Here is a 23365-nt window from a genome sequence, read left to right on the forward strand (position 1 = left end):
TTGAAACTTTAAACAAAAAGTCTTCACATAATAGATGTTTTTCTATGTTACATTTAACCCAGTAAAGTCTTAATTATCCCGGAAACTGACTGAGCACCTTAAATAATTTTGGCGGCCCTAAAAAGCCCCTTAATATCACCTAATTCCTCAGCAATATATATCTGTGTTCGACCAAAATTTATAAAGTTGGTCGGCTACCGTGACGTCAAGCGATTTTTCAATGTTTACTGGGCAATATTTTTAGCGATTTTTCAATGTTTAACGATATTTGCAAAGCACATAAAAAGCACAAAATAATAAACCCAGATAAGCAGTAAAAAGTCTTCACTGGATGGATGTTTTGCTAAGTTACAGTCAACCCAGCAAAGTCTTAATTATCTCGGAAACTGGATGAGCTCCTATAATTATTTAGGTGACTCTAAAAAGCCCAAAAATAGCACGTAATTCCTCAATACTATTTATCCGTGTTCGACCAAAGTTTAAGAAGTGGGTTAGCTAGCGTGGCGTCAAACGGTTTTTCAATGTTAACCGGGCAATATTTTTAAAGCCCATAAAAAGCACAAAAAAAATAAGCCCGGAAAAGTAGTAAAAATACTTCATTGAATGAATGTTTTGCTAAGCTACGGTTAACTTAGCAAAGTCTTAATTATTTACCAAATGGTCGGAGCACAAAAAAAAACGAAAAGTGGCCGAAAATAGCACACAATGAGCACAATAATACGAACAAATTTTTTCTTCATTTTTTCATTTTAGCGCCGCTAACTTGATTGAGCTGATAGAAATTTTGTTTACATTCAAAAGTATAAAATTGAAAACGTAAGAAAACAAATTCCGAAGTCTTATCCTGACACAGTTCACTGACTAAACTTACTTCTTACAAGTTTAATTAGTCTCATTTCACTATTTTAACTTCCAAAGCATCAAATTCAATTTTGGGATTTGCGTAAATTCCAACCGGCTGTTTTTGATCTGCTGTTTTCTTGTTGGCAAATTGCTGTTGGCAAAAATTTTTCCAGCAGAAACTAGCAGATTTCTCTCAAATGAAATGTCATTTTGCTCTCTCAAGTTCCCTACTGTGCAAGTTTTTTACGTACGTGAACACAAAAAGCTGATAATTTTTATAACTTTCAATAATTAACAGGTACGCGAAAGCAACTAATTGTGAGCGGTATTTTTACTTTACGAATTTCATTGTAGAGTACAAAGACTCACAGTTATATGTTGTACCGAAAATTGAAAATATACGGCACGCAGCTGTTTTCAACAGCGTATATTTTAAATCTGGTACTTGTTGCCGGAATTCAAGCAATGGCAAAGCTTTATGTTGCATTTCCAGTGCCTTATCTTCTTTTAACTCTTTCGATGCGAAAAGCAGAGAAGTCTCGGTTTTAGTTATTTTTTTTTTTAACTTTGGGATATCATTAGTGTTGCCGTTTTGATCCATATGGATCAAAATGATAAGATTTCATCGAATTTAAAAAAAAAAAATGTACTTTTATTTTTAGCTTAGTATAAATTGTGATAGATTTTAATTCACAAGTCGAGGGTAACTCTTCCCATCTTAAAACTTTTATGATTTTGTGGCCACACATTAAGTTTGTCTCCTTTTATTGAACACACCACCTTTAATCTGCATATGGTATCACTGTTAGCTACAGAAAACTAGCCTGTTCCCGTACTCCAGGATTTAGTCCGAAATAGTCCGAATTCGTTTCATTTCACACATTTATCATATATTTTGCGAACAAATTCTCACTAAATCATGGAATTCGGGAACAGGCTAATATTGGGCCGTATGAATAAAAACTAAGAAATTGCTTTTGCTTGAAATTTCATACCTTTTACTTCAATTTTATTTGAATAAATTGAGTAAAAGGTCTGAAATTTGAAGAAAAAGCAATTACTTATTTTTATTCATACGGCCCATTGTCGTTCCGTGTCACACGATTGGTACATTTGTACAGATTTGTATATTTTGGCAGTCGCAGAGTGGTGTTCTTTAGAAATTTGTGTTCAGCTCAGTAAAAGAATTTGCAAACAACACTACTGTGTAACTGCCAAAATGTACAAATCTGTACAAATGTACCAATCGTCAATCATACGACTCAGTTAGGCCGATCTGTAGCAGCCACAGAATTGAGCTATAGATCAAACTAAAGTGCAAGCTGCAGTTGCAGTTGACCGTGTTTGTCAAAAAACTAAAAAGCGGCAGAAAAGTCGATAGGGAGTAATATAATTTGGAAAATATTCGGAAAAGTTATTAGGTATTATTCATAGTTTTGAAATATATTTCACGAAAGCAAAAAATAAAAATAGCTTTAAACGCTTAGGATATCACTGACCATTAAAAAGGACCCTGAATAACCGCAAACCTCAAAGCTTTACACATTTATGTATGTGATTTTTAAAATGAACGATCCTAAATTAGCCGGTATACATATTAAAAATTTTTCATAACGAGTGGTTGAATGTTTGTACTGAAAGGGTTAACCCTAAAACTCTAATCTACGTCTGCGAGGCGTATATGGAATGGGTATTTTTTTAATTTTAACGCAAAATTTACTTTTTATTTTGTTGTTTTAAATAAATGTGGTTATAGTTTTTATTAATAAAACTATGTTTTATTATTAGTCAAACTCACAACTTCAAAATTCTTTAAAAAATATGGCAGGACTAAGTATATTTTAGATCACAGGTTATCTTTTAAGTACATAAGCCTCTACGGCGTATGTTAAGGCTTTACGTTACTCCCAAATAAATTAGGCTTCTAGGGTTAAGAAAGCTTTAGTTTGAAAGTGTGATATTAAATACTTTTTACCAAAAACGGCGCCAATTTTCAGTGATTATTGCGTTTCAGATTAAGACTAATACAAGATATTGTGAAAGGTTGGACTATACCTCATGGATGACGGTTTTCTCATGGCCCACTGCACTAAGCTTAGAGTAGAGTAATGTCTTTTAAGAACTTAAAAATTATCCTGGGTTATCAGGTGTCTAGCAATACAAGATTAATTGTTGTCTTTCACGAAGTTCTTTAAATAAAATTTGAGCTAAGCACTCACCGGTATTTCGAGGTTACTACTAGTTTTAATAAATTGTTAGTTTAATTGTTAGTTAGTGTTGTCGGCCGCTGTGGTGTAGTGGTAAGCAGTGCGCGCTTCCACTCCGCAGGACCCGGGTTCAAACCCTGGTCAAAGCAACATCGCAAAAAATATAGAAAAAAGGTTTTTTCTTAACAGCGGTCGTCCGTCGGCAGGCAATGGCAAACCTCCGATTGTATTTCTGCCATGAAAAACAGCTTCTCATAAAAATACAATCGCCGTTTGGAGTCGGCGTAAAACTGTAGGTCCCTCCGCTTTGTGTGACAATATCAAGGCGCACGCCACAAGTCGGAGGAGAAGCTCGGCCAAACACTGACATATGTGTAAGCGCCAATATATTATTATTATTATTAGTTTAATTTACTATAAAATTTACCTTTAGGTATATGCATTTTAAGAATACATCAAATATTTGTTTTAGAGAATCAATGTGAAATAATTGCAGAAACTATTAACCGGTTTGCTGAGCAATCGAGACGTCTGCTTTTTAAATAATTTTTGTAAAACAAATTGGCAAGTACATATCGTCCCCCACATGCCAGAAACATGAATGTGTAAAGATGAAAATTTTGGGATTTTTTTATACATCGAGCCCCCCCTAAACTCGATCCTGGCGACGCCCATGCAAGTATTCAATACAGTTTTTTCACCTTTCCGAAAACTACCGCTACATGGTAAGCAGTGGTGGTTTTACGTCTATTCCAAACATCTTCGATAGAACGTTCAGTTAGACATAATGAGATAAACTTTTATAGATATATGTGGGCGGCATCACTCCCATTTTCCAAAATTCCATAATCATGTTACTTCTTTTCAAGGGATTGTTGTTAGTATCAATTTTGGGTAAAATTAGCGTCATAAAAAGGTGGTCGTAAGTTTACTCAGATTTCAATAACTTTCAACGTTTTGCCTTTATGGGGCAACTCCAATAATCACACCGAGTTTGGTACACATTGACCGAACGGTTACCGAGATACACATATGTGGTCTTAAATGGGCGGGGTCACGCCCATTTTCCAACATTTTATTATAAGCGTATTTTTTCGAAAGAATTATTGCAAGCATCAATTTTGAATATTTAAATTAGCTTCAGTATTTACTGATTTATCGAAGCTTACGTATTTCTCTAAATTACCGTTATGCGCGATGTGGGCGTGGTTATTATCAGATTTTTTAAATTTTCAGCCGTTTTGTAAATTTTATGGAGGCCAACAACTGCGCCAAGTTTGTGAGAAATTGGTGGAGCGGTTCCCAAGGTATACACATGTAATCATAAGTGGGCGTGCCAACGCCCATTTTCAAAAAATTTATAATATTCTTATTTTTCGTTTAAAAATGATTGTACATATCAAGTTTGAGTGAGTAAGCTTCAGTAGTTATTAAAATATCGTATTTTTCTTATTTCTGAAAACTACCGTTAGATGGGAGGTAGACATCCGCATCCGCATTCGCATCCGCGGATGTCTTAAATTCCACATTCGCAACATCCCTGGTTGGAACCAACAATACATACCCACAAAATTTCATTGAAATTGGTTAAGCGGTTTCGGAGATTAGCGTAAACGAACACAGTGAGACGTGATATTTATATATTAAGATAAGCACGTTGCAGATGCATAGAAAAACTTTCGATCTCCAGATTGGAATATCACAAAAAAATAAGCACGTTGCAGATGCATAGAAAAAATTTCGATGAAAAAAATATTTTTTTTCTCAGGTTCAAAACTATCTATCTTTTAAGTTGGAACCAACACGACATGGGATCTTTAAGAACGTTGCGAGAAGCATAGAAAAAATGTCGATGAAAAAAGTATATTTTTTCTCGGGTTCAAACCAATCCTATCTTTTAATTTGGAACCAACAATACGTACCCACAAAATTTCATTGCAATCGGTTAAGTGGTTTCGGAGATTAGTGTTAACGAACACAGTGACACGGGATTTTTATATATTAAGATAAGCACGTTGCAGATGCATAGAAAAACTTTCGATTTCCAGATTGGCACGTGCGCGAACATATTAACCCTACATTTACGAAATATTTAGATTTTCGCATAAGTTTGCATTTAATAAAGCAATACTTGTACATTTTGTATGGAGAGTAGTAATAATTAATTTAAAATTCTGCATGTAACCATGTTTTCGACGATACATGTAACTTTCACGAAGATTAAACATAAAAAGCGTTGTAAAATAGTGTGTTATTAACAGCTGGACCTAAAACAACTATGTCCGCTCAAATGGGTTAAACGCAAACTTGAATTGACATTTTTACACGCATCCATGCATGCATACATATACACATGTACAGCGGAGTAGCACTAGCTTGGACATCGCATTGGTTGTACTATAATGTGTTTGAATCTTTTTATGGTACTGAACATTTAGTTACGGATGAAAAAAATTTAAAATAATCTGTGGATATATATAAATATATATTTATAAACGCTTTGAAGCATAGAAATTGTTAAAATTAAAAAATAAATAAAATAATTTTTTTGCATTTATACAAATGGTGTTCAAGGTACTTCGACCCACCTGTACAAAAATCGTGGCGCGTCATGAACAAAAATTTTATAATTTTGGACCGAAAAATGTGAAAACGAGCTAAGTTGCCACGTTACATTTGTGAACTTGCGATAAAACCACATACGTTTGTGATTTTAAAAGTTTTGATTTTATTTTAAAAAATATTGTTTTTTCCTGCATAAAACGTTTACTTTTATTAACTGTTTATTAAAATGTCACCTTAAAATATTGGTTAATGATTGAAATATTGGTATGGAACACAGAAATAGAGTGTTTTCCAAAAATTACCAAAGTTCGAGATAACTTATTTTACTGGATATAGAGAAATATGTGCCGCTTTTCACTTGGTTGGCCGAGATTTCTTCAATTTTACATTTTAGAATATTTGTGTCGGATTGACAAAGTTGCGCTTAAGGATGATGAATCTACGGGGATATGTGCTGCTGATTGATTGATGAATGAATGATCTTTACCTTGAGAAATATGCGAATGCGTTTATGAATTAAATAGTTATTATTGTATTTGAGTACATGAATAACTCAGTGAGAGGGGAGACCAGTATTTGCATGTATGTATTTATAAAAAAAAATATTTATTGGTTCAAAAATGGTGGGTAGGCACTGTGGCCAATGGCAAAGTTCGTTTGCCACCTCTGCATGGTTTCAAGTCATGCAGAGTCCGCAAAATGCTCCGGAAGCAGTGTCCGGAGGATGCATTAGACTAGGCCGAGCATACTTTGAAGTGCCATCTAATTAGAACTTAAGAAAGTTCAATTACATCGCAGTTGAGAAGTGCATGTGCAAAAATTTCCTAAATTGCATAAAGGAAATTTTTGCACATGCAGCAGTACATAGCATGTATTTAGGCGCCTGGTGTTAGCAGACGCGCCTAAACAGTACATATTACATATAGTAAGAATAATTTCATTTCTATAAGAATAATTTCAACTTCTATGCATGCATTTATTTTATAGTTTTATAATATTATATATGTATATTATATAATATTTTATTAGAATTAAATAGTTTTATAAAAAGGTCCATTTTACATGACTTTAGACGATTGTGGAAAAAAGTCAAAATATTGCTTAAAGAAAATCTTATCAACTTAGCTGAAATAGAAAAATGCATACATGTTTGCATAAATCAATTTGCAATCAGCAAATCGATTTCAGGCAAATATATTTTCGGCAAGCAAGCAAATGTACAAAAGCCCGCTCCTTTCCCCGTTTCCCGCTTCTTTCTCAACACTTGTCTTTCTGACTTCCATTTTTATTTTAGATTTCGTTTTGATCCGACACAAGCACGCGCCTGCCTTCGCAAGCACCTCCTTTGTCTAGTGCTTATTATATTTCTGTTCCTCTTTCGTTTTTCGTTCTTATTTTTTCATTTTGCTTTGAACTATGGTAAATTTCGTCGAAGTGTGGTGGCACGGAAAAATCTTTGGTATGGTGGCAGCCGACATTCCGTCGACGAGTGCTGCATTTCGTCGACGAGTGGTATATTTGCTCGACCGCAACTCAAAATTTTTGGCGACAATTAGTTCACACTGAAAATGCGCCTTCTCATTCATATACATACGTTCTCTGGTTATATTGCTATCGGGCAAAATGTATTTGGAACGTCTCTGCTTCTGATCATTATATATATATTGTTAAAACGATTTATTACACAATAAATATTTGTAACTAGGATGTTTGAAATTTATCCAGCTACAAAAAAGCTCTCGTGCGTACTTGCGATGTCTTTTGTGGGTTTCGAGTTTTTTTTTGCAAAAAATGTAAAAAGACATATTTTTGCACAATATTTTGTGATATAAGTATTTTTTAAACAATGAGAGATAAGCGCCAACATGACAGACATAAAATACGCAGAATACGATTTTGAAAAACATCGATATCTGCAGCGGTATCGAAGTTATTTAAAAAAAAACATATTCACACCTATTGTGAGGGGTTGCGGCATCACTGCGCAAGATTAGCTCACGCAAATTTAAATTTAAGCTTTACAAATCACGCGACCACCGCTCACTTGCAGTACGGGGGTGCTACTACAGGACTGATGAATCGGCAGCTACCTGGTAATCTCCGTCAATTACCGAACGACTACTTGATTTTATTTCAGCGATTACTTTTACAAGGCAATGTCATAAGCGGTAGTCACCATCGGCTCTCTCTGCACTACCGGAAGTTGCTAAAGTAGTCACTTGCATGAATTATGGGCGAATTATTTTCGCTATTCTGGTTCGACTCTGGACTACCATGTGCACTACCACGTGTTAATAAAGTAGTTACTTACCTAGGAGTCGGTGCAGTAGCGGTTCAAAAGTAGCGATTGACTCCAGCAGTAGTTGAGAAGTCCGTCGACAATGTTCTATAGTCCATCCGGTGCACAACCATGGTTGCCACTCGCCAACATTTTTTTCTACGAAAATCTCTTAAGAAAAGTTACCAAATCTTCACTATCAAAATCTTCACTTCTTCACATACAGCCCGACACTGTGCACTTAATAAATTAAAAATTTTTATAATTTGTCGATACTTGGACCCACGACTCACGGAATAATAGCACCGGCACACAAAAAAAAAGTGGCGGTTTTTCATAATTTACTGTACGTCGAAATATATGACGGTACATGTCGGTAGGTTGGTCTGGTAAAAAGCACGCGACATTTTTTTTTGCCGGAGTATCAAAACGATTTATGTACCTTACCAAAAATTGCCAGATGGCCAGTATTAAAATGTGAGAGGGTAGAATTCAAAATTTATCGCAAAAATTCGAAAGTTCATTTAGAAGTGCAGCCCTTGCACTATGGGAAATTTTACCCTATTTTGTGGCCAAAATTCTAGAAGTTGAGATATCAATTTAAAACTTGGCCCAGTAGTAGGACTAGAAGTAGTGGCCTTGCCTCGCAAAAATTAACACGAAATGGTCACAACTCCAAAAAATAGCGAAATGGTCACACGGGGTCCAGTGGACCCCAACACAATAAACAGACGCCTCGTATGTTCTATTTTAAATATCGACTCGAATCCTCCACTGACCTTAATCTTAAAACTTTCTCCTTGTTATCGGATATGTTTTTTTCCAATTTTGAAATTATTACACCGTGAATTATTTCATAAAACTCATGATTTTGTACTAAGTAGTTACCTAAGAAAAATTATAATTTCATTAATCTCTCACAAAATCGCAGCATAAGATTATGGGAAAATAAGAGATCGGGGACTATTCTACCGATTTATGATGAGTTTTCTTAAACGTTTTTAAACATTTTTTTTAAACACTAAATAAACTTTTTTTTTAATTGTACAATTTCACTTTAAAGTCACTTAAATGCGGACGTCTCTTTGGCACAAGCTTTAAGCTATAATACAAGTTTTAATCGGTGAATATTCTGCTAACCGTCACTCTTTCTTTCTACTTTTCACTTTTGAAAAGCAGCAAATAGATTACGAGATACACGCATTTGAAAGTGGCACAAAATCAAGCTACACATTTTTCGTTTACAGAAAATTTCGAAACGTATCTGTTTGAGGGTTACCAAATCAACGGTAAATCGATTTATCGAAAAACAGGGTATACAGTTTTTTACTATGAAGTATTCTCTGTAAGATAACACAAAAAAATAATAATTTTAAGCAAGTCAGTAAATTGACTTCTGGCCACAAAATAGGCGCAAATTTCCCATAGTGCCTTGGTGCTGCCACTGTAATTCAAATATTTCCAGTATTCGAATATGGGATGACTCTAATTTAATCGAAGTAATTTTGTAGAAGTGTCAGTAGTGCTGCCACTGAAACTCGAAGGGTTTATATAATTACGCACATTCAAAACATAACGCATTTCTTTCTAGTAATGCAAATAGATGTTTAGTTGCAAAAGTTACCAAAATGAGATAAAAGTTACCAAGTTACCAAACCGTTTAAAAGTTACCAATTTTGGTACCAATTGTGGCAACCATATGTACAACCCGTGTTCTGCCTACAACGATATTATTCATAGCGGTTTGAATTCTACAATTCTGGTGCAGAGCTATCAATCTATCTAGGCTACGAGGACCTTCGGGATGAAAACTACCTTCGCTTTTCTCCAGGCATTTGATATATCGCTAGTTAGAATGAAAAGTCCTTATAGCCATTTTATCCAGGGACTGTAACGGTTATAAGTTTTATTATAAAAATCACTTTTTAGTCGTTATTAACTGAGTTTTATTTTTTGCTCGAAAAATAATCGTTACGTCTTAAGTTTTATTTTTTGCTCGGAAAATAATGGTTACGTTTTAAGTTTTATTTTTTGCTCGGAATATAATGGTTACGTTTTGAGTTTTATTTTTTGCTGGGAAAATAATGGCTACGTTTTAAGTTTTATTTTTTGCTCTGAAAATAATGTTACGTTTTAAGTTTAATTTTTTGCACGGAAAATAATCGTTAAGGTTTAAATTTTATTTTTTGCTCGGAAAATAATAGTTATTTCTTGAGTTTTATTTTTTGCTTAGAAAATAAAACTTAATTTTTGCGTATGCGTATGCGCTTTTTTGCACTTTTTCTTTAGAAATGTGGTTCTTTTTGTTTCTGCCCTGGTATCTGTATTTTCATTACCCACTCCACAGTGGCGTTAAAGGTTCAATGCAGCCGCCCCCTGTCTATTCACGCATGCGCATACGCACAAATTAAGTTTTATTTTCTGAGCAAATAATATAACGATTATTTTCCGAGCAAAAAATAAAACTTAAAACGTAACGATTATTTTCCGAGCAAAAAATAAAACTTAAAACGTAACCATTATTTTCCGATCAAAAAATAAAACTCAAAACATAACGATTATTTTCTGAGTAAAAAATAAAACTCAAAATATAATGATTAAACTTGATTTTTATAAGTAAAAATTAAAAAATAAAAATCAGTGCCACTGAAGGTACTCCGAGTAATAAGAAATATATTGGTTTACTCCTTATGCACGTAGCATTTCTCTTTCCGCGTGATTTTTTGAGTTGAAATTTCAAAGGATAATCGTTATTTGCGGTCCCTGATTTTATCATAGCCATGTTTTTTTCAAGTATTTCGCAAAACTTTTAATACAACATTTTGCCTGCTTAAAGCAAAGCAAAACTCCATACGAATCAGAGGGATTCCATCTTTATTAAAAGATTTCGTACTAAATTGGCCTTTTCGAAATAACCTTTTTTTGAAATAAGCAAATTTTCCTTCCATTAAATATTAGCGAGAAAACATAAAACAAGGACCATTATCTTTTTCGAAACGATACATTTTTAATTTCCCTAGCCTCCTGTATCAAAATATGAGTTTTCATAAAAAATGGACTTAGCAATTTTTCACTCTAAGCTAGCGATATAACCCAGTGCTGCTCTATTTCTAACTACGTTTAATAGCTTTTCAGTGACGCATTCTAAGCCCTGCTGTTGTATGCCAGGGAATAATCCATCCGCTCCCGGCGACTTGCGTTGTTTAAAATTGTTCACCGCCCACCAGAGTTAGGGCTCAGAGCATATTTCCTTAGCGACTTACCAGTTTTCTCTGTTTATTTTCCTACTATGTTCAGTCCGATCTGTCTTGAAATATGGTGTACATCCTGGGAAGTTTTTTTTTTGTTTTTTTGAATCCATTTTTTTATTGCAATCTGTACGTAATACATTGAGCAATTTGTCTCAACATCTCTATTAGTCTAAGATCCGACAAAGGCACGAGCTTCACCCATCTGTTTAATGGATGAAATCTACTTTGTATGAAATTTAACGTGTTAGGAAATATTTCGCGAGTGGGTTGGCTGAAAAATCCTGGCCAGGATATTTTTAATTAAATTTTGAAAAATTATTATAATTTTTTTAATTTTGTACTCATTTGTTTAATGAACAAATTATATACCAATCGAAAGTATTAGGCCTATAGAATGCAGTGTGACCACTTTGTGAGTAATTCCTCTAAACGAGAGGAAATTTGGGTGCGCTTGAGTATTTTTTGAAGATCTTTATTTTGAGGAATTTTCTCTCGATATATTTGCAGATAACAAATGCAACTATGTTTTACACAACAGAGTCGTTAAATCGCTCTGCAAATTTCGGAAGTTTTATAAAGAGCGAAATACACCACATATTTCCAAACCTACTTTTCCCATTGCGCTATACACAATGCAAACATGACTCGTTCAAGCAAAGAATTTTAGTTTTTTTTCCGGTTCACAATGTAAAAGGGTTTGGATTTCTTCGATTTTTCTCTCTTGCGTCCCAATTCAATGAAAATTCCGTTGCGAATGAGGCGATTTTATTATATCGTTTGATCAAACGTCAACATGGCGGCCAGAAAATCAAAAAATTTTGTTCACATTTTCCTTAAACGGCATGTCAAACCTTCAAACACCCACATACCACAACATAAATAGCTTTAAGAAAAGGGATATTTCGCTTGGTTTATCAAGCCGCTTGTGTGGTGTTTTTCGCTCTTAAGCACATCTGCATTTTCTGCTAAATATTCAATATGTTATCGATAACTTTTTTCATTCCATCGTTATATTTTCAACTTATTTTGAACTTGCAAAATCTCGATAGCGAATGGAGAGAACACGCATTGTTCGATCATAAGGATATTCATATTGATTCTTCATTAGATCCAGAAAATTATAGGAAGCAAGTTTTTGAATTAAAAGATTCTTCAGGTTAATATAAATTTCCCAATTAAAAAAATATATCTGCATTACTAACATAGCCCTCTTCTAATGCTTCAGTAGAACGTATATTTAGTAGTTTAAATATGTGTAGGACTGACTTGAGGACCAGATTGAGCGCTGATATAGTTGCAGCAATATTATATACAAACCAAGGCATAAAAAATAATGGTGATACTTTGTTTGAACCGCAAGACCAAATATACCAACTGAATTGGAGAATGTAAATAATTATTATTATACATTTTTTAGCAATTTGTTCGGATTTTGAGGATTTTTCATTGGTTTTTGAGGAATTGGGTACATTTTTTGTGGCAACACTGCACGGCACTTTTTTCCTGGCCTAACTGTCGTGTTGACAGGTATGAACAGGTAGGTAATACTAGTAATTTTCACTCATCTCTTTAACACATTCTATAGGCTTTATGCTGTCAATTGGTATATATGCAATCGACATTTTTTGTGTGTGTTTGAGTGGGTCTCTGACTTAGTGACTTAATGGATCTGATTTGCCAATATCTATTATTATGCGTTTAAGCTTTTATGTTATTTCGTCAGAAATAAGTATGTATATGTATATATATTGCATTTCTGTAAAACAATGATACGCACCCATTTTGAAATCCCCACCAACTGTACTTTAAGGTTTCTAGGATAGATTCACTATAGAACCGGATCATTGTTGCCGCCAGGGTGTGAAGAGTGAAACGTTCTTCAAATTTATTTCGTTTTGCGATTAACCGTGCTATGAAATGCTGCACAATTGGAGAATTTCAAGAACTTCTTCATGGACAAAACACCTTCGTTAGGTAATTTAAAGCGGCAATTGACCACCAAACCATAATCTTAGCAGATAAATGTGCCAATGAAAATCGTAAACGGGAATTGTTGGTGAAATGTTGGACCAAAAAGTTTCAATAAACAAGTAAGAGCAGCGCTGTCTTCGGCTATGCCGAAGGCTTCATACCTTTCATGAACATCTAAAAATTTTACTTTAACAGATTACTGTATTTGAAAAAAATTATATATTTACAGAATACATAGATTGAGGAGATACGTATATTTATGAAAAACCATATCTAAACAATCAGAGGTATGGAAAATATACCTTATATAGCACAAATCTAAATGATTTTCACTGCTGTGTGATCGCTATGTAAACCGGTAACATAATTTAATGGGTTTAGACTCCTACATAAAGGAGATATATCGTAATAACTGGGATCTGAACAATCAGAGGGTTCAGAGATAAAGCTTATACAGCATAGATTTTGCCGATTTTCTCAGTAGACTTTGCATTATTATTTATAGAATTGCTTACGAAATTTATCTGTTTTAGCAGTCCAAACAAAGGAGTTGTATAATAAAACCCCATATCTGAACAATCAGTTGTATAGAGGATATAAATAGGTTACAGTGACCCGCTCTTTGTTAATTTTACTGTAAACTTTCTGTTGGTAATTAGTGAAAATATTGCGAAATTTCATGTTTCTAGCTGCATATATGGAGAAGTTATAACAAAGAATCTCGCATCTGAACAATCAGTTGTATGGAGCCTATAGGTTATAGCAACCCAATCTTCGCCATTTTCACTGTAAGTATTTGTTTGACAACGGGTGGAAATATTACGAAATGTCATGTTCCCAGCTGCATAAATGGAGGAGTTATAACGAAAATTCTCATAACTGAACAATCAGTTGTATGGAGCCTATAGGTTATAGCAACCCAATCTTCGCCATTTTCACTGTAAGTATTTGTTTGACAACGGGTGGAAATATTACGAAATGTCATGTTCCCAGCTGCATAAATGGAGAAGTTATAACGAAAAGTCTCATATCTGAACAATCAGTTGTATAGGAGCTATATGTTATGTGGTCCGATTCTTCCGGTTCCGACAAATGATTAATGAATTATAAAAATACACCCACCTACCAAATTTCATCCGGATATCTCGAAAACTGAGAGACTAGATTGCATACAAACAGACCGACAGACGGACATGGCTAAATCGACTCAGCTCGACGTTTTGATCATTTAAGGGTACATTTTAATGGGTCTATCTCTTCTTATTCTGGTACTTACAAACATCGGACCAAAGTTATAATACCATTTCATGCTCATGAAAGTTATAAAAAATTTATTTTGGGCGGGACGAAGTTCGCCGAGTCTGCTAGTATACATATAAAAGTATAAATTAATTTTTAATTGGCGTTTATGGAATGCACCCATTGGTACAGCCATTTCTTGTACGAGGTCAGCGCTTAGAAGATCTTTTGTTGACTTCCACTTTAGGCGGGTAAAAATAATTGAGGTAGATACCAGCTCCTCTATTAGTGGGTTAGTACAGCTTTGTAGTCTCAGGTTATAAGATGTAGCATATTTCTTAATTTTTTCCTTGATAGTGGCAATTTTAAGATCCCGATGCAGTTGGTCATTAGTAATGATTTGAGGTGCGTTAACAATCATTCGAAGAGTTTTTGATAGGAACCTTTATAGTATTTCAATATTTGAGTTTGTTGCGCTGCCCCACAGCTGAATACTGTAGGTCCTAAGCGGTTTTATGACAGTTGAGTACAGCAGAAGTTTGTTGTCAGTTGATAGTTGGGAATTACGGTTTATAAGCCAATACATATATGCTGTAAATACATAAAGGGCATGCGGTGAGCGGCTTACATTGAAGTTAGCGAAATGCCAACCAAAGAAATGTCACCTGTCACCACAAAAGAATTGACGCTATACGCTGAAAAAATTTGCAAATCTCGTAAACGCAAACGCCGCACTTTTTAGAAATTTCCGGAAAATATTAATAAATTTCATGTGCATTTGCTAGTTAAAGTGATAGATTTGTGTTTGCAATTTGTTTGTGTTTGTGTATAAAAATGGGAGAGAAAAATTCTTCTGGCATTTAAAAGCTAGCAAGAGTCCCTGGTCCTACATATTCAAGAAAATTCCACGTTTAAAAGTATTTTTGTGTTTGTTTCGTTGTTTTACGCGAAATGGAGCTTCAAGAACTATTTTAAAAATTTACTATAATTGCCATAAAGCACATCGAATGTGTAAAAAAAGCCCACGCAAAATACAAGGCGGTCAAAATGTGAAAAAAACGACGCTGGTGGGTACGACCACTGAATATATCGCGCGAAGAGCTGGGGTTTATCAAACCTTGTGCTAAACAGTTGGAAGCACAAGATGAGGAGCGTTTTTTTCAAAGCTACTTGCATGTCAGTTGCAACATACAATTTACTTCTTTCAATGTTAAGAGAAAAATTACACCGAATATCTCGTCGACCCCCAATTGGAGTTGAATCACGGTTATCGGTAACGCTTTTGTAAGTATTAATATTAGCGTTCTAGATTCGGTAAGGTTTGCAGGTTTTTGTCCAAAGTTACAGGAAAACGTTCCCGGTGTTTTTAAGCTATGTCTTACACATGGCAGAACGCTGTTCCTATAACTTCGGACCAGGTTCTCTGAAACCTGCAAGTCTTACTGCATCTAAAATATGACTACTGATTTTTAATCCTTGAACGCCGTCCCTGTCGGTTCGTCGAATCGACGAAGAATGACTTTCCAAGGTTAAAACACACGCCAAAATTTTATGTTACAGGTATTTGGCTCAAGGATGTAATGTACAAGTTCTGGCTTGGGCGTATAAGCTTGGCATTTCAACTGTGCGAAAAATAATTTATGAAGTATGTGATACACTGTGGGTTGAGCTCGGTTCTATTTACGTTTCTCCACCAAATGCCACAGAACTGCGGAAAATTGCTGATGATTTTTTCATAAAACCTGGAATGCCAAATTGAGTGGGAGCAATTGATGGCAAGCATATTAATATGTTCCGTCCAAGAAAAAGTGGCTCACTTTATGTTAATTATAAAAAAAGGTTAAGCATCACACTATTAGCGACTTGTGATGCCAACTATGTGTTCACCTATGTTAGCGTTGGATCATTTGGTTCTCAAAGCGATGGCGGTATATTTAGTAGAACCGCCTTTGGTAAAAGAATTTTAAACGGAACCTTGGAAATGCCACCGGACCGACCTTTACCTTATACTTCAATGAACTTTCCCCATTACTTTGTTGCCGATAATGCCTTTCCCATAAAAAAAATTGTATGCGACCTTTTCCTGGTCATTTCTTATCTCCGGATAAAACAGCATTTAACAAAGCTTTATCAAAAGCTCGTGTAAATATCGAAAGTGTATTTGGCATTCTAGCAAATCGATAGCGAGTCCTTCATACAAACATTCATGCCAATCCAGAGAACGCTGACAAAATTGGATAAAATGGGTTTTAATACATTGTTACTGAAGACTCCGAGGAGCTGACGCTTTCGTTATATACAATTTAGCAAATTTTGCAGGCTACACAGGAACTACATTCACGTGCCTCTCAAACCGGCGCACAGGAGCGACATATGTACATTAGACTGCATCACCAAAAAAAGTTGCGGTTTTTCCGCCGGGATTAAAGAATGTATTATATATTAAGACGTCCACCAAAATATTTCGGAAAAATATTAAGATTTAAGTGAACTGGCCCGATTTGAAAATACCTCCAAAAACGGAGTTTTATATGAATAAAAATAGTTTCTTAAACAACTTTTTGAGAAAGGTCCCCTCAGATGACAAAACAGATTAAGCTTAAAAAATCTACATAAAAATATTTTATAATCTTTTCAACGGAATCGTAATAATGAGATTTTTGTTTTTTTACTTTTTTCGAAGATTGATTTACGAAAAACTTAAATAACTGGGCCAAAACTATTCTGATTTAGACTTATGGGATCTCGGTAGAAAGGTATTTTCCCACTCTTTTTATTTGTGTGCGAAAAAAAGTCATTCCCCCGTAGCGAATGTCATGCATTAGTCACTTAAGAGTCTTGTACGGAAAAGTTACGTCTTAAATGACTTTGGGCTCCTTTTCATTATTACGATTCCGTAAAATTTTTTTTTTATTTAATATTTTTATGTAATTTTTTAAGCTTAAGCCGTTTTGTCATTTAAGGGAATTTTTTCAAAAAACTTCTTTAAGAAACTATTTTTATTCATAAAAAACTCCATTTTTTGAGGTATTTTCAAATCGGTCCAGCTCACTTAAATCTTAATATTTTTCGGAAATATTTCGGTGGACGTCTTAAAATATAATAGATTTTATAATTCCAATGGAAAAACAGTACCGTTTTTTTTTTGTATGTGGGGTGATGCAGTCTAATGTGCATACAAAAGCTGCCAAATACCTCATATTATCTTTGGGTCGTGTGTAACGTCATCCTTGAGGTATATAAAATATATAAATATAGGTTTCTTGAAACACATTTATATTTTCATATAAGTCCAAATTTAAAACTTTGTAGAAAAATAGTGGTAACCAGTGTTGCCGTTTAAGCCCTTTGGTGGCTAGCTTTAGCTCCCACATACTTTTTTTTGGCCACATAAATTTAAAATTGCCCCTAGCTCTTTTTTTAGCCCTTTGGAGAATTTATTCATCCTTGGCATGAAACAGGGCTATATGCTTAATTTGATCTAATTTTTTTTTAAGTAAGAGAAGAATTTTTAAACTAAGAAATACTGATATATGTATATGTATATATATATATGTATTGTATGTTCCTTACGCTTTTATACATACATACTAAAAAAGTGTTAGGGCCGTTAACTTATCTAGTAACGATTTAACTATAGTTTAAAATATATAAGTTTACGGCCGGCCTTTAATATGCTTAATAGCCCATGAAGTCGATTGACCACCAGCCGCTGGTGCGACTTCAAAAACTATTTGAAAATTTTATGATTGTACCAGCATGCTGGTGTCGTGAATGGTGAAATGAGCTAATTTTTCTAAGTAAAAAGTATTCTTGGGAAAATTTCTTGCACTATATGAGTCAAGGCCATGTTTGCGGAAGAGTAAAATTCACGATATTGCAGTTGTGAATAAAAAAAAAAAACAATATTTAACAGAATGGTAGAAAAATTATGAAATTTCGGCTCATTTCTATCATTTCTGGACCTTATTTGTAAAGAAATAGATATTATACCAGCATGCCGGTAAGTTATAAGCTTTGAGCCTGATGGAACCAACATTTGATGGAGCCAGCAAGCTGGTGTCTCTTCTCCCTTTTACTCAAAAAGGTTTTTGGTTGGATAAAATATTAGCTTTTTTCCAGAGTACATTGCTTTTCTATACCATTACTTATTGAAAATGTTTGCGTGTATACTTAGATATTAGCGTGGGCCGAAAATCCGCTGTTTTAGAATTTTGATTGGTAATAGCAAAAATATGGTTCATTATGCTCTAAAGTAAATCTGTGTGAAATGTGAATATTTTTGGTCAATATCCTAGGCTCGACTATGTCCACCAAAGTTCAAGTACTAAAAAAATGTTTGTTTAGCTAACTTCGATTCTCTCAAATTATGTAGGACTTATACTTTCGAAGAATATTGCAATTTTAGTAAAAAAATGTATTAATTAATTAATTTATTAATTTTTATTTTTTGAGCATATTGAACTTTGATGGACTTGGGCGAGCCTAGGATATTGACCAAAAAATTCCAAATTTCACAGATTTTTTTTTAAAGCATAGTGAATCATATTTTTGCTATTACCCATCAGAATTCTAAAAAACGGATTTTCGGGCCACGCTTCTAGAGATGCGAATACAGAAGGTGGCGCTGATTGTGATACCGCTAACTCTCTCTTGAAAATTATGACAGAAATATGACGTCATAGGTGATGTACACATACATATACATATGCAAAACATATACATACTGATAGATCTCTCTCAGCTCTTTCCACCGGCAAATCTGCGATGACGTCATATTCACGTTACTCTCCCGAGTTTCACATCAATCAGCGCAATCTTTTATTATATCGGTCTTGTTAGATATGTATATGTAAGTAACAAATTTTAGCTACCCTTTTTAACCACAACGACTTTTTTTTAGCCCTTTTTTAAAAGGAATTTGGCTACCACTAAAATTGATTCGCGGCAACGCTGGTGGTAACTGGTCAAAATGTCGCGCCCAACAAGAAATGTTTGGAATATGTACATACATATATAGCGACCGCGTCTCATGAACTAAAAGAAATTTTCAAATCGTTACCCTCCAGTATTGCTGGAGTCAATCGCTACTTTTGAACCGCTACTGCACCAACTCCTAGGTAAGTAGCTACTCTATTAACCCGTGGTAGTGCACACGGTACTGCAGACTCGAACCTGTCGTAAGCAGAATAGCTAAAAACTACGACAAAGGGCGCCCATAATATATAGTCAATTTGCTGCCAACCCGACTTCGTCATTTCCGTACGAAGAGTTGTTCAGTTCACTGGAGCAATGCAAAGTGGTAAGCGACAACACAACGAAAGCAGGCAAGATACCAGCATGCGTAAAGGTATGAAATCACTAATAGAAATCTGTATACTATTCACAAAATAAAGTTTTATTTATCCACATTCAGATATGGTAATTACATGCGTTCCACTTGGCGGTAATATTCAAAAAATTGCAACAACCAAGGAAGATCAGACAACGCAAAAAGACTGGACAAAAAAATAGTGATAATAACAAAAACTTAGTGATTTAAAAAATTTAAAAAAATAACATCCAGTAGGAAGGAAAATTGTACTTTATAAGCCTTGTCATTATTTAATAGAAAACACCATGCACTCAGCTTTCCCACTGTATGATTTTAATAAGAGATTCAAAAAGAAATTACATACATACATTAAATTAAATTAAAGAAAAATTTGTTATTTGATTTTTAGTTGATAATAACTGTACTGGATATTTAATCGCTTTGATTTATTGGAGTCCGAAAACATTAAATTTGTTATAAAAATTCTGTTCGTCGTGTTTTGTTTTGTTGTTGTTTTGTTTGTTAATTATTAAACCTTTTTTATTTAATTTGTTTTACAAAAGCGGTTAAAAATTAACAACAATCTTTACGCAAATTCATTGAGGTCATTAAAAACAAATCATAAAATAATATAAAATAAATTAATTCACAAACTTAAGTAAATACTAATAATCAACTGCTAATTATAATATATCATATGTACATTTGAAGCAGTTAGAATCATAAGGATCTAAGTGACATTTTTTGAAAATATTAGTTATACCCATATTTGTATATGTAGTTAAATATAGTATTTAGTTGGTGACAAACAGTAAACATTCTTTGAATTAGTTAATTAACCTGCAGTAATTTAGGCAAGAATCATTTCAAATGAATTTACCAAGAATTTACAATAAGTAATCAACTTTTACTTTAATTATCTTAAATCCATGTCAGACCTACTTAGATCGTTTTGATTCTAACCCCTTCCTTTGTAATTAGTGAGTATGTATGTATATTACAATAGAAGGAGTTGATAGTATCAATTATGTACTTATTTACTTATAAAAGTATAAAGCAATTACGATCATTATGCACTTTGATACGTACTTATTGAATACATCTTATATTTGAAATGGTTAGTTAATTAATTAATGGGTCGATTACGGATAGCAACGCAACCATATTTCGGTTACCAGCTGGCAACGCAACTGGAAAGAAAATATGTATTACGAATGGCAACTATCGTCAGCTGCTGTAGAGTTATCGATAATCGAAATTTGACAGATCGACAATCAGCAAGAGGCTGTAAACAAGCTGTGCGAGTAAAATTAAATTATTAAAATAGAGTTTTAAAGAAAAGACAGCAATAAAGCTAAGTTCATTACAATTATTTGTTTAATAGCGACATTTAAAGGATCATTCCAATCCTTAAGAGCTACCGCGTGCACTGTAAGCAAAAGTTAATGCTTTCAAAGTTTTTCATTTATTATCGTTTTGTGTTCATTTTCGAAGCATATTGAGGACTTCCAAAAGAAGCTGTAGTATAATTGGTTAATAAACAGATGAACCTCTTCGTTCAACTTTAATACCTCCGCACATAAAATCTTGCGCACCTCTTCGATTTTCCGCAGAAGGAAGTGCCACCGCAATGCCTTAAATTTGGAAAACTTTAGGTGTCGGTAGTTTTAAAAGAGGTGCTTAACTTGAAAAAGGAAAAAATTTGTAGAACAGTGTTCCCTTTTGTTTCGCCAAAGGGCGTACTGCACGGGAACTAAAATTTTAAGTTATTGTTTTGTTATTTTCACCATATTCTGTAAAAGCAAACTGCATTGCAAAATGTTAATATCGTTCAAATTATTAAAAAGTAAAATATATGACACACTTTTAAATTTTCGCTCCTAAATACGCTCTAAAAACATTCCCAGCAACCCCAAAAATCTTTAATAAATTACACATTTTTCATTAAGGGTTATTAAAAGTAAAAGGTTTCAGGTACAATAAATACTATATTTTTATCTTTTTTTAATAATATTGAATATGCAAAAGAAAACATATTAGTTAAAAATAAAATGAAGACTTTAGTTCATTTTTGAGTGAACTAAAATAAAAATAAAAGTTTTCATTAAAATAAATTAAATTCATTAACTTTGCACATTCCAGTCTTTTCTTTTTCAAACTTTACAAAAGTAATAATTAATGTTTAAAATTTGAGATTTGGATAAGAATGAAATAAATGAATAATTTAAGCAGTTATTAAATATTCTTAGCTTTTGTCAATAGTTTTTCTTGATGATTAATAATAGAAATTAATCAAATAATTATAATCGTGTAATTAAAACAAGTCAAAAATAATTGAAAATTATCAAAAATAACAAAATAATGATGTAATTAAAATTAATTAATTATTACTCATTAAACGGTTATCCAAAGAAACATGCTTTAATTAATAATCATTATGAATATTAATCATTATTTAACAGGTCTTGTATAATTGAATACGTACCCCCTTTAATGGTTTATAATATACCCAAATAAAAGTTATAATATTTTGTTTACTTTATTATATTAAACTGTCGAAGTCAAAACAGGGCATGCATAAATAGTTTCTACTTGGTACAAGTCTGGTAATTTTCGAACTAGTTCGGTTTCAGTCAGGAAATTCTAGTTGTAAACTAGTATTTTTCCTGACTAGTTTGGAGTTTCACTGCAGGGTATTTATATAAAGTAGAGTGCCAGTTACTGTCGAAATTCGGCAGTTTTTCTTGTTTTAGAAGCCTTGGAGAGGTTTTCTAACCTAACACGTAGCAAAATTTACTTATACAGTACAAATTAGCTAAGTCTTTGGAGGACTTCGGCAGGACTTGGAATTGACCCGATACATTCAAGTTTATCGATAAATTTCAATGATTTGATACATATCGATAGTTCGATGAATTTCAAGAACACTAAAATTCGATAACTCAACCAAATTCGTTAACTCGACCAATTTCGGTAACTGTGAAATTCGATGGATCGATAAATTTCGATAACTCAAAAATGTAAAAACTTTGGATACCTTTATAAATTTTTACTTTTGAAATCTCCACAGTTTTCGAAAACTATCTAAACATTTTGATAACTCGTTACACTCTGTTAAGACGATTAAATTCGATAAGCAGTGATAAATCGATAAGCTTATATAACCTTGAAATTTCGATAAATCGATATATTTTGAAAATTCCATAAACTTNAGATATATCGTAATAACTGGTATCTGAACAATCAGAGGTTTCAGAGATAAAGCTTATACAGCATAGATTTTGCCGATTTTCTCAGTAGACTTTGCATTATTATTTATAGAATTGCTTACGAAATTTATCTGTTTTAGCAGTCCAAACAAAGGAGTTGTATAATAAAACCCCATATCTGAACAATCAGTTGTATAGAGGATATAAATAGGTTACAGTGACCCGCTCTTTGTTAATTTTACTGTAAACTTTCTGTTGGTAATTAGTGAAAATATTGCGAAATTTCATGTTTCTAGCTGCATATATGGAGAAGTTATAACAAAGAATCTCGCATCTGAACAATCAGTTGTATGGAGCCTATAGGTTATAGCAACCCAATCTTCGCCATTTTCACTGTAAGTATTTGTTTGACAACGGGTGGAAATATTACGAAATGTCATGTTCCCAGCTGCATAAATGGAGGAGTTATAACGAAAATTCTCATAACT

At 33.6% G+C, this 23365-nt stretch overlaps 1 long non-coding RNA gene and 1 pseudogene across 1 annotated transcript in view; one reads left to right on the top strand and one right to left on the bottom strand.

Moving 5' to 3' along the window:
- LOC108361727 (uncharacterized) overlaps positions 1-13357 on the bottom strand; it is a 21013-nt gene extending 7656 nt beyond the window's left edge. The window contains exons 1-2 of the long non-coding RNA XR_001847350.1: positions 13343-13357; positions 7996-8001 (exon numbers count right to left, since the gene is read on the bottom strand). This is a non-coding gene — a long non-coding RNA (uncharacterized LOC108361727). The remainder of the gene's footprint in view (positions 1-7995; positions 8002-13342) is intronic.
- A 2171-nt stretch (positions 13358-15528) lies between these two features.
- Positions 15529-16538, top strand: LOC108361724 (uncharacterized; annotated as a pseudogene).
- The last annotated feature ends 6827 nt before the right edge of the window (positions 16539-23365 follow it).

This window comes from Rhagoletis zephyria, unplaced genomic scaffold, assembly GCF_001687245.7.
Source record: "Rhagoletis zephyria isolate East Lansing unplaced genomic scaffold, Rhagoletis_zephyria_1.1 Rzeph_scaffold_00829, whole genome shotgun sequence".
In the NCBI taxonomy this organism is placed as follows: Eukaryota; Metazoa; Arthropoda; class Insecta; order Diptera; family Tephritidae; genus Rhagoletis; species Rhagoletis zephyria.